This window comes from Onychostoma macrolepis, chromosome 22 (genome assembly GCF_012432095.1).
Source record: "Onychostoma macrolepis isolate SWU-2019 chromosome 22, ASM1243209v1, whole genome shotgun sequence".
NCBI lineage: Eukaryota > Metazoa > Chordata > Actinopteri > Cypriniformes > Cyprinidae > Onychostoma > Onychostoma macrolepis.
Genome location: NC_081176.1, coordinates 23,991,712 through 24,011,985, shown reverse-complemented (window position 1 = coordinate 24,011,985; position 20,274 = coordinate 23,991,712). Strand labels below are relative to the sequence as shown.

General features: G+C 36.9%; 1 long non-coding RNA gene and 1 pseudogene across 1 annotated transcript; both read right to left on the bottom strand.

Moving 5' to 3' along the window:
• Positions 1-957: 957 nt before the first annotated feature.
• LOC131531145 (beta-1,3-galactosyltransferase 2-like) lies at positions 958-3,830 on the bottom strand (annotated as a pseudogene).
• Positions 3,831-3,854: 24 nt separating this feature from the next.
• On the bottom strand, positions 3,855-8,777 carry LOC131531146 (uncharacterized). Its single transcript, XR_009268577.1, has 3 exons — positions 6,320-8,777; positions 6,059-6,151; positions 3,855-5,289 (listed from the first exon to the last, which is right to left on the bottom strand). It is a non-coding gene; the product is annotated as an uncharacterized LOC131531146 (long non-coding RNA).
• Positions 8,778-20,274: the final 11,497 nt, after the last annotated feature.

Here is a 20,274-nt window from a genome sequence, read left to right as displayed (position 1 = left end):
TCTCTAAGGTATTGTCCTCATTATGTGAGGTTTGTTTTTTTGCGGTGAGTAACATAATAGCTTTTCCAGGAGCCTTTTTATTGTCAGAATGAATTTGATTCTTACAAGAAATGAGGTGAAAAACTTAAACCTTGAAGGTCAATATACTGAATGGAATAATGTTTCCTTGCAAAATGTACTTAAATAATGCTCACTCATCTCCAGGGAACCTGCCATATTTCTTTTTGGTTCGTTTGCATTACTATCTGAGTTTTATTCATTACAGGTTTCACTGTATACTTAAGCTTTTGTTCATGTAGGATTAGCATAGACTTGATGCGCAAAAGCAGAAATATTTTTGTGAAACCAGTATTTCTGGTTGTTTTTGTCTCTGTCCGAGTCAGTTCCCCAAACAGTTGATAAATTGAATGTATGTTCGCAATACACAATATTTTTAGATCATTGTTGTCGTAGCAGTGCAGAATCCACCCATGCAGTTTCAGTTAATGTAAGAAAATGATTAATGTAGTCCCAACCCAAATTACTCAACATTTTTTACATATTTAAGTGTACTGAAAACAATGAAGTTGTGACAATATGTTAATTTTAATTTAGCTAATTTGTATCGAACACACTTTGTTTGGAATGTTTGGTTAAGCCATTCGTTTTTTTTTTTTTTTTTTTTTTTTATAAGTAACAGGAGTATTTTATATGTAAACATGCACAAGAGAAAAAATGTTGTTAGTAACGTTGTTAGTTGTTTTGGGGTTTTTTTGCTCACCAAAATCGATTTTGTTTCTCTGTTTTGCCACATACACAGCAATAAAATGATCAGATAAAATGAACAGGAATAACAAGATGGGACTGTTTCATCTCTGGAAAGACAAATATACTAATGGGTTTTACGTCTACAAATAGTCAGTACATTAATGGCCAGTGTTGGGCTAGTTATTCAAACAATGTAATATATTACTCATTACTAGTTACTCCTTTCAAAAGTAATATTGTTACTTTACTTATTACTTTCTGGCAACAGTAATTAGTTACACTACTAGTTACATTACTTTTTCTTCACGCCCCACAGAAGTTGTAACTGTGTATCTTCCAGATAAAATTCTTCTAGAATGTTACTAACAACATATTTCTGCCTCATCATTTGACCAAAATCCACATTGGATCGCAGTCAGAAGTTATTACAAACACTCAACAGTGCTTGATAGTGGCATTCAAGTAGAAGTGTTAATCTCATTAATTGTCTTGTGTAGGTTGAAATAATTTTTCCATTACCCATATGCGATTAAATTTCGTTATGTATTTGATCAAATCACATGAGTTTGTAAGAAACTGTTTAATTTTCCAAAAATATTTTGAATTATATTAATATAATGTACCACATGCTGATCAGAGGGATGCAATGCCAGAGTAAAGTAAAGCCACAACTGATATTTTTTCCTGACAAAATCAATATAATGCAATATTTCTATCTGCTGAATGTAAGCTTTTCCATATTCCAAGCTTGCCTGCTGCACTGGGGGCATCACATGCATGTGCGAGTCGTGAAAATTATGAAAATAAATCTAGGAATTATTTGATTGTTAGATTTTAAATCAGCGGGGTTGAGGCATCAAAAGTAATTAAGTAACTAAGCTGTTTTATGGAAAGTAACTGTAATAGTATTACTGAAATCTTTTTAGTAATTAGTTACACTACTAGTTACTGCAAAAAGTAATATTATTACAGTAACTAAATTACTAGTAACTAGTTACTGCCCAACACTGTTAATGGCACATGAAGAGCATGTAAAGAGTTGTAATTATGCACTACCAAACATGACACTCAACGTTTATGTTGCTTTAAGATACATATGACCATTTACATTCACAAAAAAAGGAATGAACCCTTCTTTCAGTCTTAAAAAAAAATGAACCACAATTTCAAACTGTTCTTATTCTTGACAAATTATGCTCTTTCCTTGTTTTAAAATATAAATTATTTTTAGTAACACTTTATTTTAAGGTGTCCTTGTTTTTCTAGTTATTGTAGATCATCTAACTATCTATAATTATAAGATAACATTTCATTTTGATTTCAATTTTGATTTGATTCCATTTGAATTGGGTTGCCTATATTTCAATGTCCATTTTATAAATGAGCAATATCACACAAGTAGAATGCCGTGGGTAATCACAGCGTGCCGATATACAGCCATATAACACGGCTACAAGTGTGATATTGCATTTATACAACAGTTCGATTGCACGAGTGTGTAAATGAGAAACAACAATGGAGTGTTTTTGAACAGAATTGGCTCATAAAAGTAATTCATTTTAGGTATCAGGCTTCACTGGTCCCGCTGCGTTGTTTTGATGCAGCAAAACATTATTTGTTTTTAAACTGAAATTTTGTATTTTTCATTTTTGTTTGTTTCTGGTCATGTTCTTTTATGTGGGCCTCTTTACATCCTTCCAGACATTTAATATCTTCTGTGGAGATCGCACTATCACTGAAATGATCCTGAGAAAATCCTCTCGCTTATATTGTCCCATATGGAGTCTAAACTGTGAAGGATCTGCGGGAGATGAGGGTGCAAATCTCAATCGTTTCAGACAAGCACCCACATATGCGTCTTCTATGTTAAAGGGCTTTACTTCCTTGGAAATTTCCACTATTTTTTTCTGGCAGATCATTGGAGAAAACATATCCTGCTCCCTGCACATACGTGAGGTATTTTGGTTCGGGGTACAGCTCCTCTGAGACGTAATACTTAGATTTTTTGTTTCTAATGACATTCTGGTCCCACATCAAATAGCCTGTGATGTAGTTCTGTCTGGGTGTGTTGGGTGACAATAAGAGGCTCATCAGGTTCTCCAGGTTTATGTACATGTCAGAATCAACCTTCATACTAAAAGTCGCTTGAGAGCAACGAGTGGCCAAACAGTCCATGATCACCATCGTCTTTATGGTCAGATTGAAGTAGGAGTCCACAAAGTTGCTCTGCAGTAAATCTCTGTGTTGTCGACTCTCTTCCTCCAGCTGCTGTTGAGCTTCAGCTCCTCCAGTCAAACCCACCAAGAACAGAGTCAGCACTGCTTTTCCCTGCACTGAGCTCTCATTCCCCCATGTGCTCCAGATGGCGTTACGAGCCTCCCGCTGATGGGGGGCCACAGGGACCATCAAGACCAGGAACGGATCCCACTGACTACATTTATCAGGTTCGTTCAGGATGAAATGGTAATTGAGTGAATGAGCTACATGATATTGCAGTGAAATGTGTTTGGTCACAGTGGGTGCTGCAGTGGCTTTTGTTTGTGTCATCAGATAATAGGAGCTTTTTTGAGTTACAGCATTATTAAAGGTTTCAGGGAGCTTAGCAGGCTTGAGACAGAGTTCAAAATTGTGAAGGATGACAAACAAGGTGAAAGTCAATGTAAGCATGTTGAGACCATTTGTGTGTCTAAAAAAAAAAAGAAAGAAACAAAAGATGTTCTACATAAGAGACTAAATAAATTATAGTTGTGTACTTAATGTATTTATTTGTAAATTACTGCAAATTATTTACTTCATTTATATATCATAACTCTAAACTACTTGTATTTTTATTGTAATCTTGGAATGTTTTACTTTGAGTTGTAAGTCTACTTAAATCTATTTAAATACTTTTGACATTATAATTTGTTGTCACAATTATATCACAGTATATTGCAATTATATTTAGGCTACATTTTTTTCTCTCGAAGAGCAATGTACTTTAAGCAAGAACGCAGTGTATGCATGATCAGTTCATTCAAAATGTCAAAACTCATTCAAATGTAATAACAGCAGTTTAATATTCCATTCCAATTTTTTTTTTTTTTTTACAGTGTAGTTCCATCTGAAGTCAGATTCTCAAAAAACGTTTTTTAATAAAATAAAAAATTTCTGGGGATAAATAAGAAGTTTGTGTTTGTTCTTTTTAGTGTGATCCTCGAAAAATTTCTGAAATATATTTTTTTTATTTAGGAATAAAGTGACAGACTATCTTATACCAATAAATATATGAATCTGTTAACTTAGCAAGTATAACAATCTCAGGGAAATAGTGGAGAACATTCTTTTTTGGAATACAAAACTTTAACTTTTTTTCTTTAGAAAATTGAGTTTATTCTTAAAAATGTTTCATGAATGATTGTTCAACATTATAACTTTTTAGTTGCACCAATGCAAAATCCATTTTTAGAGGCATTCTGAAGCGGTTTCATGTCAGAAAAAAAAAAAAAAAATCTGCATTGAAATTGTACAGGCTGTTTTAATTTAATGCACAAAATCCAGAAAGAAGCATTATAAGCAGTTTTGGCAAAGATATGGCACGGTAAGCACTGTCTAATGTGGCTGTGAGTCTAAAGTGGCCCGCATATGACGCTACAAATGTGGCCCAGTTATCCTAAAACATATTTGGGCCAGTTTTGGCAAAGATATGGCACAGTGAGCACTGGCTAATGTGGCTATGAGCCTAACTTGTCCCACATTTGACATGGCAAATATGCCCCATATATTATAAAACAGATGAGGGCCTTCTGGTTTGGATGTTGCACTTAACACTGCACTTTTAACCCGAATTAGTTGACTTTACTAGAAAAATCGCGTAGAAACCCGTTTTTTTATTGTTCACAAAAAGAAATGGTAGCACGACAATACATAAAATTTGTCAGCCACAAGACAAGTAAAAATAAGCTTTGGAACAGCTTGTTAACAATTGTAACTATTTTGTAGAAGTAACATGAACACGCAGTATTCAAGAATATATGCTATATCCCTTGTGAATGCCTGGATGCGCATTAACAACTGGGCATAAATTAAAACAGAGGCAAGTCTCTGTAACTTTAAACTTGGCTGAAGCATCGTGTGAACACATTAACTGAGCACTAACAGCACTAATATGCAGAGACAGAATACACTTTAATGTCTCGTACGGCAGAACACAAGTGACTTCTCATGGAAGCTTCTCGCATTTCCTAACACTGTAGGACAATTTTTCCAGAGTTTGCAACCTTGGTTTTAGTTCACTGTGGCCCAACATGAGAAGTACCTCTTGGATGATCTGGAAGGTGTTCTTCATAGATTTAGGGTAGTTGAGATGCAGTGCGTAAGTCCATACAGAATGCACATAGCTTTTGACAAGTCTTCAATACTGTCCATCACAAAATCTCCTTCAATGATGATCTTCAATGAGGCTGGATTGAGACGGAGAGAGGATGAGAGCACATCACCTTCATGCTCAATGAGGATGATTCCAATGTCCAAGTGGTGGAATGAGTAATCGTCATCAGAGTCCTAACAACGAAGGAGCACAATCATGAAATTTCTCATTATATAACCATAAATAATAAGCAATTTGTTACAACTGCTGGAGTTAATTAAATGAATAGTCCACCAAAAAAAATTTAAATTCTCTCTCCTCACAATGACTATTTAAATTTTGGTAACAGACTTTTAATGGAGGGACAGAAACCCATGATGTTCCATTAAAAAAAAAAAAAATAAGTTCAAGCAAAAATTTAAATCTGCTGTTAATTGACACACCCTCAGGCCATCCAAGGTGTGGCTGAGTTTTTCTTCAGTAGAACATTAAAGATTTTTAGCTGTAACTCTGATTCTTGGTAATTCATTTAATGCAAGTCAATGGCTACCATCACTTCGAGTAAAAAAAAAAAACACGCATGTTTTTTTAACTATCAGAAATGACGATTTCCATTGATTGCTTCATATCAATTACCAAGGACCACAGTTTCAGCTAAAAATCTTGTTCAAAGTTTAAATATTACTTTTAAAAAAAATATTTTGGGTGAACTATCCTTAAAATTGGCATTTCAAAAATTAATTCTAAAGGGTTTGTAACAACATGAGGTTGAGTAAATATTGGATGAACTAATCCTTTAAACAAACAGATCACCCAAAGAGGTTAAAAGGGCTATTGTATTAAGTTAGTGGTTTATGCTTTATTCTCAGAGGTTTTATAAAACACAGGAACTATCAATTAATGGTGAAATGATTATGTTTTATGTCCGGTTAGATATTCTGAGAGAAAACAGTGGTTACTTACAAAGCACACTTTGTAGAAATCTGTAGGGTTGTCGCAAAGGTCAAAAGGGAGCCGTCTGAGCACCAGAAACCTAGTATCAGCTGGCTCTTTAGTCTGTTGGGGAGTAAAATGAATCGATTAATAAAATGAAAGAAATAATCACAAGAAAGCAGAACCAGTCAGGCACAATTTTGATTGTATTATACAACCAATATTGTAAATTTTCCGATACATTGCTGTGAAAAACAATGCAATGCAAGTCTATAATGGATATGGACTAACCTTGATTTGTTGTGAAAGCTGTTGTTACGTCTTAAGTGTCTAGGGGTGTAAAGATAACGTAACAATATTAAGGGTTTGAAAAGAGCATTAGCCCAAGCCCCTGCCACAGCACAACAACAACAACAACAACAACAACAACAACAATCCTTTAACAGGTTTTATTCACAGCTCAGAGAGTATGCAATAGCTTCCAAACAAGGAAAAGTTAAAGCAAAAAAACTTCAGGAGGGGGAACGTCGCCAAAATAACAAACAAAAGCATTTCTATTCTGGGGGGGGGGGGGGGGAGGAATTCTTTCTACACCTGTCAAAATAAAAGGAAATCAACAACAAAATTATACTCTCACTCCCTATCTAATCCTCAAACCAGGAGAAAAAAGGTGCAGTCCAAAAGAAAAGGCGCCCACCTCCCTACGGCTTCCAAAAGGGTAACAAACAATTAAGAGAGAGCAGCTTAAGCTGTTGGTAGCAGGGAAAAAAAAACAGAATAAATGATTAAACATCAAAACTGTAGGCTAAGTATCTTCCAATATCTGGCTCAACAAAGGGCACAAAGGTTAGCTAGCTTCTAGCCACAACAGCAGGTTAATCAACAGTTAGATTAGTGAAGATAACAACCATACAGAACTCCAACAAACTGAGCTGGGCAGGGCTGGGCACAGGACATGCTCTGGAGAGAAGTTCTCCTCTTCTGAGGGTTCTGTTTGGCTTTTATACTACTGCGTCCTCAGCTGGTAAGCAGGTGCAGCTGGGAAGAGCAATCAGCCACCTGCCAGAGTGGAAAAAGTGGGAGGAGCCAGAGAAGCAGGAGGCAGAGAGAGAGAGAGAAACCACAACAACAAGAAAACATCACAATACACAACGCAGTGAATACATCATTGGACGTAACACTGTCAACAGCTGCCCAACATTCACTCTTTAGACTGAAATATCTCAATTAGATGATTGCTTGAGATTCTTGCCCACAATCCTGTAGAACTCCATGAACACCTAAAACAGAGAAACAAAGTGTTACATTTCAAGACTAACTGTAACTTTTAGTATAAATGTTTAGCATATGCACATCACTTTAAGCTCAACAACTCAGTTGCAGTTATTATAAATAATAATAGTTACGAATATATATCTAAGAGACAAACTAGCATTAACAAAAAGCTAATTCATGCACAAGTGCTGATTTATACGACTGAAGCTAAGTGTAATGAAATGCTAACATCACAGCTAAACTGAACATGCAGAAAAACACTTGCTGAACTTATCTTAACTGTGAACCAAAAGAAACACGGATTTTAATATTAGCATTATAGCTTCTGTGAACCGACAGGGGAAAAACCGTCAATCAGTAAGTTCGGCCCATAAGACTACTTTAGCTTTAACTACAGTAACGCTGTCATCGGACCGGTCTTTTGGATAATCAATTTTCCCAGAAAGATAAAGAAGCTAATTTTTTGAAACATGCTTTTAATGTGCACCATAAAAACAGAAGTGCACTATAATGATAGCTCTTACTGTCAAGGTTTCTGTTAATTCAGACTTTGTTTTCCTTTTGCACTGTTTCCCTTGTGTTGTGTTGATTGTATTATTCTGTTCAGGTGTGCCTAGTTAATTATCCTTGTTTGGTCTGAGTACTTAAGTTCCTGCATGTTCCCTTTGAGTTTGTTTAGTCTTACGTCTACATGTCTTAAATGTTGCTGTGTTACATTTAGATTTACCCTTGTTGGATTAAAGACTTATGATTTAACAACATTCAGTAAGGGAAACGTAAAAAAAATATTGTATTATCTGTCAGAAACGCTATCAACACTGTCAAAAACTGTACTAGCATTTAAAACTAGTACACAGATCTGTAGAACAAGTAGGTTACAGAGTTAAATGAAATATGCAAACACTAGCCATGAAGAATCTATGCTATGTCATTCAGTATAGTAGTTAAATTTTCACAAATCATGCTAAAAACATTCATAAGAGTACTAGACAATGTTATTAATATATACTATACTGCAATGGTTATTAATAAAAACTATAACAGTAATTTGTATTGTTGCATGAATAATAAACAGCTGAAAAATGATCCACCCCTAACTATAGTAACAGATTTTGATGCAATAAATAGGGTATGGTTTCACTAACATCTACATGTCTGTCTCTTTTAAAGTGTTAATGAGTTGTATTTGTAGGGGTTATTATAGCACAATTCTTTAACACCCCCACCTCCCGGACCTCACTAATTTTCAAAGCCTGGCTACGGCTATGTATTTGTCCGTACCTCTGCATTTTCTCTCAAATAGAGTATTTGCAAATCACTTTGCATTTGTTTGAAAGTCGAGTTTTTCTTTGCAAAACAGATTGTGTTTCTATGCAAAACGCTGGATTTGTTTGATGAATATTGTCACAGAATTCGCTCCATAGTCGTGCAGCCAGCCGCGCTGGAGAAACTGCAATGACCATAACCCGTGTCTGCTCGCGAATCGCTCTTACTGTAGCCTACTTTGATAGGCTGTACTGCTTCAAGTCAGATGTCCCCCGGCAGTAACCCCTGCAGCTTTCCTCAAACCCAGAAGAATGACTTATGTGATACCAGTAGAATTGCTTCTAATCTTTAGAATTAGACATAATGCCTCTTTCAAAAGATGTCACACGCCCTGTTATGACTCACATTAAAAGAGCACTGAATATGACTTCACTTAATTTCGACATGCTTGAAAAACCGCACAGGACATATTGCAGTGGCCCGAAGACATCCGTTTAAATGTAGTGCTGGTTTTTCAAACATGTTTTACTGTACAGCTAGCAGCTACAAATTTCAAAATTAATAAAAATGTAAGAAGCAATTATAGTCATCAATGATTATGACCGATCCCTAGCAACTGTTATGCTCATATTTAATGACGTAGCTCTTTTACCCGCCCACGGGCAATCAGAGTGGAAGAGGTTGAAATATATTTACACCATGTCTACACCGGACGTGACAGTTGCCGCGCTGCTGTAGCAGTGTTTATAATCTTTGTTCTATCTTTTGGCCACTTGTTCACCCACTTTAGTGCAATCAAGCCAGAAAGATTGCACAATGAGAGTGTCAGATAGCAGGGTGAAAACAACCACAACCAGTCCAGTGAAGTGAAACCAAAAATAACAAATACAAAAAGATGTCCTGTTGATGACACCCTCGGGAGGATTGTGGCAGTTTGTGCAAGAGGCAAATAGAGCTGGGGGGGAAATGCCTGCAAACAAAACACATTCTCAAGAACAGGACAAAAATAGGATCCTGACAGTTTTAAACTCTTATCTCTAACTATTACTCTTTGGTGTGTAAACTTGTATTGGTTGCACTATAAACAATAATTATTAATATCATCCAACTTATTGAGGAGAGCTGTGCTGTTAAGTATATAAGAGATTCTCAAGACTCTTTTGAAATATGTGTAGGCTAATAAGTGTGCCAACAAAGGCACAAAGAAAATGAAGTGAAATGCTGCTCAAAACAAAGGGTAACACTTTACTTGAAGGAGTGTGCCTAAGACTGACATAATCAAGACATGACACATGTCATTGATATGAAGGAGATTTTATGCATATTTATTACAACTGTTCAATGAAGTCATTTTTAATGCAAAGATGGCATTGTTTGAGATGTCTTTGTTATGACAACTTGACATAAACCAAGACAACATAATCTGTCATAAACATGACAGATGAGGTTAATTATCTATATTAATATCTAATATTATTTATATTAAGAAACTACTTTATGGGTTAATGGCAAAACCAACCACATGACAGTTTAATGTTTTGTTAACCCATTAAGCTAAATAATTTCTTAAATTTGATAATTAATCCCATCTGTCATGTTTATGACAGGTTATGTTGTCTTGGTAATGTCAAGTTGTCATGACAAAGACATCGCAAACAATGTCATCTCTGCATTAAAAATGACATAACTGAGTGAATTAATTATTACTATACAGTTGTCATAAACATGCATAAAATCTCCTTCATATTCGTGTCTTATGCACACCCATTCAAGTAAATGCTTCCCTCTAGAGGCTAAATCTGGTAATGATCTGTTAAGAAATTGGGGAAAACTGGAATGACAGTTTTGGCTGTCTTATTTGCATATCAGGTGTGTCTGCATCTGAGGTTTCCAAACTATTTTTTTCTTGGCAGCCACATGCAAATACATTAAGAAGGCAAAAAAAGGTCAGAGGCTGTGTTCGAAATCGCATACTCAATGGGTAGGTACTTAATTTCAATAAGTACTTACTTATCGAGTGCTAAAAGAGTAGGTACTCTACAGCCAAATCTTGTTAAGTATGAATGCGATCCGGACTTCATCCGCCATGTTGACGTTATCATGTGACTTACGACGTTACAAGAGCAACAACAACTTAAAAGATATGAGTGACAGGTTTAATTCATCTATTTGTAAATATTTTGATGTTGATGAAATTTGCTCATTTTGCGGTCTTGAAGAAACAGCTGCCCTTTTATTGTGATTGTAGTATAACCAAAACATTTTGGGTTGATTTAAGTTTTCATATTTATTTTTTTATTATTTTTCTTTATTTTATGTTCAAGATTTTTCACCCACAAGCAAAACCAGCTTAAATCTCCTGTTTTCATTTTTTTTTTTTGTTTGTTTGTTTCATCCCTCAGGCTTATAACAACAACAAATGAAATTTTTTGATGCATTATGATTATATGATATCTGCACAAAGGAGACGTTGATCAAATGCTGGAAAATCTTGACTTTGGAGAAGAATGCTGATATTACTCTCACTGTTGCTATCAGACTGAATCTGATCATGGATGGGAAACGGACATCGAGTCTATCGTTGCCTGAGTACACAGAGAGGATGAGGAAGACCATGATGATGCCCCTGAAACACACAATCTTGAACATGTGTGGGACAATCTGGCTGCTGCTGTGTCTGCTCCCATGCTCCCTGTTCTCCATGAGCTCCACTACCTGTAACACATTTACACAGAGTAAAACATTTTACATCTCATGTTTTAATTTCATGTTTACAATAGCATGATAATTTTTGATATGGCTTCATTACTTTATTACTGTGGTGTAGTGAACCGGTTAGCAGAAGGTTGCTGGTTTGATCTCTGCAGTCGTCACCATCAGTGTGATTTCTTCAAGGTACTACTATAATTGTCAGTCCTGTCTTCCTGTGTCTTGTGTTTTCCCCTCCTCTCGTGCCCATATTTGGTTGTTCCTGTTCCTGTCCTCGTTTAGTGTCATTATGAGTTCATTAGTCTCCAGCCATGTTTGATTGTTCCCCACCTGTTTCAGTTCTCCTCGTTTGATTTCCTTCTGTTTATAAGCCCTGTGTTTCCCTGTCTCTATGTCAGCTGTTAATTGTTATTTTGGTGTCCCATGTTGCCTGTGTTCCTGTGTGGTGAATAAAATTTATGTTTTGAAGGTATTCCTCGTTTCCCTGGCTCGAGAGGATTGTGACAATAATATAAATGCATACATATATTTCTTACAATTTCTGTTTGGGGGGTTTAAAGGGTTAGTTCACCCAAATATATAAATAAAATTATTATTTACTTGCCCTAAAGCTGTTCAATCCTTGTGAATTTTTTTTTTTTTTTTACACAAAAGGTGATTTTGGTCAAGTTTGTCCTGCTGTTTTCTTTTCATACAATATCAGTCAATGGAGCCTGACTTTCAGAAGCTTCATGACATTATTTGATGATGCTATCGAAGATTCTGAAACTCGGGCTCCATTGACTGATATTGTATGAACAGAAACCAGCAGAACAAACTTGACCAAAATCACATCCTCAATGTCTTTTGGTCTTTCTCTAGATGCTCTCGCTGGCTCTGGGCTCTGAGGATGAAGAGACCACGGCAACATCTGGTCTAGATGAGGGCAGATGGAGTGATGGAGCGTCTCATTCATGGCACTGGACCATTTCTAGGATGATGCTGTGGACTTCTCCATCCTCACTGCTCACAGCAGTCTGCAGACATTTCAGATCCTGCAAAGATGCACAAATATAATACAAAACCAGTCATTTTAACAGCACAAAATCATTTGATTTCTGTATTAGAAGTAACAAAATGATCTTACTTTATATTTTTGTTTCAGGTTTTCCTTCTTTTTTTTTTCAAGAATTCATTCCAGAACCTGTTCCAGCCCAAGAATTTGCTCCAGAACATGTTCCAGGCCATGAGTCCGCTCCAGGCCTGCTCCAGTACATGCTACCCGGTATACCCCATATACCCCTGTCTTCCTGTGCTTGTTTGTCAGTCATATTTTCCCTGTAGATGCTCTTGACTTGTTCTCCTAGTTCGCTCCAGCTCCGCATTTGTTTTCACTTTCTGTCAGTAACCTCTGCTGGCATCTGGATCCACTTCAGATGTATTTTACATCTGAGCACCTTCTAATCAGTGTAGATTTGTTCATTATTAGTTCAGCTGCAAGAAAAGGATTTGATTTGATTTCAGTAAGTTTAATTTCAAAGCACAAGTTACTCTACTATAAATTACTCTACCACTATAATCTTTGTTACATGCCTTGGATTAAAAGTCTGTGAACTCAGTGACTGGAACGCAGTGTGGTTTCTTTATTATTTTCCCACCATCACCTAATCTTCTTTTCTCTTTTTTTTATCACTAATCTTTCACACAAGAGCTCCTTCTAGTGACTAACTATAGAACACCACATATCCCTCTTTCTTAAAGGGGTCATGACATGTATTTTATATATATATATATATATATATATATATATATATATATTTGATTTGGGAAAGGTCTGCATTCCGGGACTCGAACTCGTGACGCCCGAACGGCGCTGTCAGTCTAAACGCCCCCCTCGGCTATTGCATGTTATGAGTGTTTTGAAAACATAATCATTTCCAGACAAAGCATTATTAATTCAGTTGATGCAACTGAAGTCAGATCTAGTACTGCTTCATCTTTCAACAAATGTTTCTTTGTGAACACTCCATGACACATGTTCCTTGTTTACCAAACAAAATCCTCCAATCAATCCTCTGACACAGTCCAGGATGCCATTAAAAATAAACTATCCACTTGTTCCTTAGGCTGGGATACTTTGATATCGCTACAAACAAGCTGCTTAAACCAAATGCGTCAAAGCGAACGTTATTTCACTTCATTTGTCCGACAGACTCAAGCGAGTGGACTGTGTCAGAAAGTGAACGGTCATCTGTATACGGTATCCAGTGTAAACAACAAGATATCGGCAGTGATTGTAATACCTATTTACTTTTGACGTGACGTGACACTCACATTCAGCGTGATCAAGTGTCAAGCCGTCAAGCGTCTGAATGCCTGTGGTGAGAAGATGACTGTTTGTGGATGTGTTGCTCTGGAGGGAGTGTTTATGCATATACCGTAGGAGCATGGTCTCATTACAAGTAGTAACAGGTAAGATACAAGTTACTATTGATTTTTTACTATGAACTTTTTTTCAATCTTTCAATAATAGTAGTCCCAACATTATAATTTGCAAACAAAACATTATTGAACAAATGTTGTTACAGTATACAATTTCTAAACACTTGTTACGAGCCTCACATAACAATACTCAAATACAATTTTCACAGAATAGCAGCAAATGTTTTCTCCCTTATACTGCATAGACACATAAGATCTACTTGATAATGGATCGAATCACATTTCAAATCCATGCAGGGGTCACCTACTCTGAACAGACCATGTAACTACCGCAGGTTCACCTCCTACAGTGTCTGTATCCCCAGAGTCAAACAATGGCAGTTCACTGGACTTGTCTGTTATGCCTGAAGTGTGTGCAGGTGCCAGGTGGGATGCATTAAAACATCATTTATCCAACAATTTACATGTGTACAGGCCTTTCTTACCCACAACTTTAGGGGTTTAGATCGGGTCTTTAGCACAATTTCTGGTCTCTTTACACAGATTCACACTGAAAGAGACATGCTTATGAGTAGTGGCATGTGACATAAATACTATCTCAGGCCATTTTGCTGTAATAGTCTACCAGAGTGGCCACAAAGGGACAGTCAAAAGGACCCATTATGTTTATGGCCACTTTTTCCCAGGCTTTAGTAGATTTGCAGTCTGCGCAGCTCAGCTTGAATAGGACAAGAACTGAATGCAGCTTTGAACTCAGTGCTGGTTACTGCAGTGATCGAAGAAGTGAGTGCCACCACTTCAATGTCATTTTCCAAACCATTTTCAGTACTGGGAAGTGGTAAGCAAGATAAACAATCTGCAGTCAAATTCTCAAGTACTGGTTTATACTGAATCTCATAGATGAACACCATCAGCCTAGCTGGCCATCTGGCTATGCACATACCTGCTCTGCCTCGGCCCTTAGATGACAGGAGAGTGGTCAGTGGGCTGTGATCAGTCCACAGTGTCAAGTGTCATCACCATATTTCCTTTCTGCAGAGGTAAGAGTGTGTGATGCAAATGCCGCTGTTCTCTCTCTTTTGTATGCATGAAGCTTGGTAAGAACACAGAAAGACGTGTCTCTCAGACAGCATGTGGTCCCAGACCCTGAATTAATGGCCAGATACACACAGAATACAGTATTTCAAAATATTTCCAATATTTCTTGGCATGTACTTACACAAACATAGTCGGTTATGTGTTAATTAAACGTTTGGGGAACAGTTGGGAAAAACATCTGATGTGTAACAATATATTAGATCCATGCATTATAAACCTGCTGCCATCTGTGTCGTTAATATTGATCAAACAAGAAAAGAGGGAATCACTCACATTTTTTGACTGAACAATTTTTGTAGCTCTGACAATAATCCGTTTATTTGTAACAAGTACATACAATGAAGACTATGCAGTGATTTTTTTTTTTACATTTGATTATTCAGTTTCTGTTTTTCTTAAATTTTTTGTGCAGTGCCGGATTTAGAATTAAGGTGAAGAATTAAGTGTGAAACCATCAGGAACCATTTAGTCCCCAGCACCACCATTTTCCAAAACTGCAACCTACCTGGAATCTCCAGAATGTGTGAGGTTCTCAGAGACTTTTCTTGGGTAAAAAATCCTAAAAAAAATAACCCTCACTTAAGAAAGCCGCACTGAAGTGTTTTGAAATACAACCCGAATTCCATAAATGTTGGGACGTTTTTGGTCAAGTTATTGGTGTACCCGTAAGCCAATCACATAACGGTTGGTTATGACGTATGTTATTCGCCGGCTCAGCCGCCTCGAACTTCCGCTGTAAACACAGGTATGTGGCGAAAACAAAACCATCGAGCGAAATACCGGAATGAAGATGGCTGTGAACGACTTTTGCAGATTATGTGAAGTAAATCTACGCATCCACAATTATCGCCTTGCCGAACTTTGGTCTCCCCAGTTTCTCGCTGATGATCAGTAACAGTTGATAAATGAATCTTTTCCCAAAACCTGTCGGGAGTAGGGCCACAACATCACCTCCATTGAAAATGTGAACCAAACACTCTTCTTGTTCGGGCTTCAGTTGGCAAATGCCGGGAATATTCTCCACAACAGAGTGAATAGAATCCCGTGTCTCCATGTCCGCTGTCGTTTTAGATTTCCCTCACCTAAACTACAATCTTAAATTCGGCGCTTAGCGTCTACGTCACAGCTCTCAGCCCGCCCTCTGTTCTCTGGTTGGCCTGGCTGCGGAGCCGGAGATAAACTGGGAGATGGTTTGCTATATCAGACTGAGTACAGAAGTGAAATTAAATTGAGCGGAAGTACGAAGTCTGACGTAGTCAGGCTAAATAAAGGGCTGAAAAAGCAAGAAATTTAGAAAAGATTCAGCTGGGAGAACATCTAGCAACTAATTAAGTTAATTGACATCAGATCTGTAACATGATTAGCTATAAAAGGGATGTCTTAGAAGTAAAGCTGGACAGAGGCTCTCCAATGTGTGAAAGAGTGCGTTAAAAACAACCCGGAGCCTTCGCATTTGGCCCCTTGACAGGAGTCTTTGCAGCTCTCCACGAGGGTGACTGACACCATTTTCGAGGCTAGAGCCCCGTCTACAAGATGCCTCTATGCTGTCTAGTGGTCAGTCTTTTCTGACTCGAGTGCATCATGGAATAAGGACCCCTCCTCTTGTGATGTGTCATCCATGCTAACTTTTCATCAAAAGCTGCTGGATAAGGGGCACACCCCTTCCATGCTCAAAGTGTATGTGACAGCCATCATGACAAATCATGCTCTCATGGCTGGTCAGTCAGTTTAGAAAAAACAGCCTTGTTCTTGAGGGAAGCTCGGAGACTGAACCCACCTCATGCTCATACTGTGCTGACAATGGACTTATCCATAGTCCTTAGGGCACTAAGAGGCCCTCCCTTTGAGCCACTCCAGTTGGCCAAATTATGGCCCCTATCATTTAATACCGCCCTCCTTTTGGCTTTTGTGTCGGTCAAGCAAGTGGGCGAATTACAAGTACTTTCAGTCAGTGCTTCATGCATTGAATTTGGGCCTAATGACTATAGAGTCATCCTCAAACCAAGAAATGGCTATGTGCCTAAAGTACTCTCCACTACATTCAGAGCATAAGTCAACACCCTTCTAGCCTTCGAGTTTAGCCAGTTCTAACCCATTTCTTTTATACATCTTCAGGAAATAGTGAGTCAGTTAAAGCCATCTGGCTCCTCCATTGATGCTATTCCACCATTTTTCCTGAAACAAGTTTTTGATACAGTGGGTCCCTATCTTGTGACCATGATAAATCGATGTTTTGATACTAGCACTGTACCTGATGTGTTACAACATGCTACAGTTTATCCCTTGCTTAAGTGGCCCAATCTAGATCCTTCTGTTTTAGCCAATTATAGACCCATTTCAAATCTGTCTTTTATTACAAAGATCTTATAAAAAGTAGTCTTGCAACAACTACAATTTAATAAAAAAAAAAAAAATGAAAATAAGATCTTTGAGGTCTTTCAATCAGGTTTTAGAAAACACCACTCAACCGAGACTGCACTTCTGAAGGTTTGAAATGATATTCTATTAACTGGTGATGCTGGGGATCATGCTGTGCTTGTGCTCCTACTTGAGCGCTGCTTTTGACACTGTGGACCATGCTATCCTGCTTGCTCGCTTGGAACACTGTGTAGGCATAAAAGGAAGTGCTCTTGAATGATTTAATTCATATTTCGATGTTTTAGAGTAACATTGGTGAACACTCATCTGAGGTAGCTTCTTTGTGGTGTGGTGCTCCACTATTTTTAGGAAGCATGGTCTGTCTTTCCATTGCTATGCAGACGACACTCAAATCTATCTGCCCTTAAAACAGAGTTCAAATGGTCTGGAAGCACTTATGTCTTGCCTGTCTGATATGAAAGCCTGGTAGTCTTTAAATTTTCTTAATTTCAATTGGAGTAAAACTGAAATAACTGTGTTTGGTCCGTCGGATTCTCTTAGTACACCTAAAGAAAATCTTGGCGATTTAACCTCTTCTGTGAAGCCTTGGGTAAAAAATGTCGGTGTTATTTTTGATGATGGTTTAAAATTTGACAAACAGATAAATACAGTGGTCAAATCCTGCTTTTTTCAGCTTCGACTTCTAATGAAAGTAAAACCTATTCTGTCTAGTAAAAATTTTGAAAAAGTAATTCATGCTTTTGTTACATCTAGATTGAACTACTGCAACTCGCCCCTCTTGTCTCTCCGGTCGCCCAACCACAGATTATTATGCATCCCAAAGTCGAAGCTGAAATGCAGGAGTGACCGCGCTTTCTCAGCTGCCCCTAGATTGGGGAATGCTCTGCCTCTCTCTATTAGATCTGCACCTTCACTATCTGTTTTTAAATCCATGTTGAAAACTTACCTTTTTGATTTGGTGTTTTATCAATGAGAACATTCTACTGTACTGTTCCTTTTTAGTAATTATTTTGTATTGTCTTATTGAAATGTTTTTATTGTGCAGCACATTGGTCAACCCACGGCTGTGTTAAATAGTGCTATATAAATAAAATTGACATTGCTTATCTCTCAGCATGAGAAAACATCTACTGTATCTTCCGTCTTTTAGTTTAAAACAGACCAATCTGTGGCACAGCATATGTTTGAAAGCATTGTAAATTGATGGACATATTTACATACAGAATCATCCCTAAAACAGAAAACTAATAAATGCAGTAATATTCCCTCCACAGTTTGGAAACTGTGTGCTTCCACATAGACACACTGTAACAGGCGTGTCGTGTGAAGGCAGGCAAAGGTAAAGGTGTGGTTCCAATAATCTTGTTTTAAGAGAAAAACCAAGCAGAATCAACATGAAACACACAAATAAACAAAGTAGAACGGACAAAGGCTAAGGGAGAACTGAAGGTTTAAGTAAGGGAGCAAACAAATAAATGAACGAGTTAATTAATCAAACACATGTGAAAACTAGGACAAAAGCTAAACATAACCCTGACACACACCCATACATCAACATATTTCCCACATGAGAATATATATAGATAGATAACTCAAGTTAGATTAACTACAATAACTGTAAATATATATATATACATTCCAGTTATTGTAGTGTATCTAACTTGAGTTATCTAAATTCATAAGATTTCTCGATTTGATTCCAATTTTGATTTGATTCCATTTCATTTGGGTAGTGTATATTTCATTTATAATGTCCATTTTATAAAAGGAATTTTTTCTGCTAGTATTGTAAATTATATTGACTGATTCATTCAAACTAGTAACAGTAATAGTATAATTCAAACTCTTTCGAGCCATTTCATTAGAAGAACTGCTCTGTATTTTTGAACAAAACTGACTCATAAAAGTCATTTGTTTAAGGAATCAGGATTCACTGCTCCCACTGTGTGTTTTTGATGCACCAAAAATTAATTGTTTTTACACCGATTTTTTAAAAATTATTTTTGTTTGTTTCTGGTCATGTTCTTTTATGTGGGCCTCTTTACATTCTTCCAGACATTCAATATCTTCTGTGGAGATCCCACAGGCCGGTCCCACATCAAATAGCCTGTGATGTAGTTCTGTCTGGGTGTGTTGGGTGACAATAAGAGGCTCATCAGGTTCTCCAGGTTTATATACATGTCAGAATCAACCTTCATAGCATAAATTTTTCATGCAGCTACATCTCAAGCCAGATTTTCAAAAAACTTTTAAAGAAAAAAAGGTCCCACTTTATATTAGGTGGCCTTAACTACTATGTACTTACATTTATATTAATCATTTGGTACAATGCACTTATTGTGTACATACATTTTTAAAAATATCTGTATGTAATTACATCTGTAATTAATTTCTGTAAGTACATTTATAATTACACTGTTGACCCATACCTTAAACCTTAACCCACCCTTAAGCCCTGTGTTTCCTTGTCTTCAGCGTCCGGTATTGTGTGTCTTACCACAGTGCTACGTGTGGCCCTGCCTGTTCACAGTTCTGCTTTATTTGGATGAATAAAGACTGTATCATTGGAAATCTCCTACGTCTCCTCGCTCCAGCACAGTAGGCACTCGTGACACAGTGGCAGTTTGCGGATATTAAAATAGGCACACTAAATTGTAAATTGTAGCACACTAAAATATTTTAATATTTTACGGTTTGCAACTGTGACATTCCAATCAATACACATTCTGGAGACATGAAATTAATAACTTAATATTTGTGACCCTTGACCACAAAACCAGTCATAAGTGTCAATTTTACCAAATTGAGATATCTACATCTGAAAGCTGAATAAATAAGCTTTCCATTGATGTATGGTTTTGTTAGGATAGGACAATATTTGGCCGAGATACAACTATTCGAAAATCACCTATAAAGTTGTCTAAATGAAGTTCTTGGCTATGCATATTACTGACCAAAAATTAAGTTTTGATATATTTACGATAGGAAATTCACTAAATATCTACATGGAACATGATCTTTACTTAATACCCTAATGATTTTTGGCATAAAATAAAAATGGATCATTTTGAGCCATACAATGTATTTTTGGCTATTGC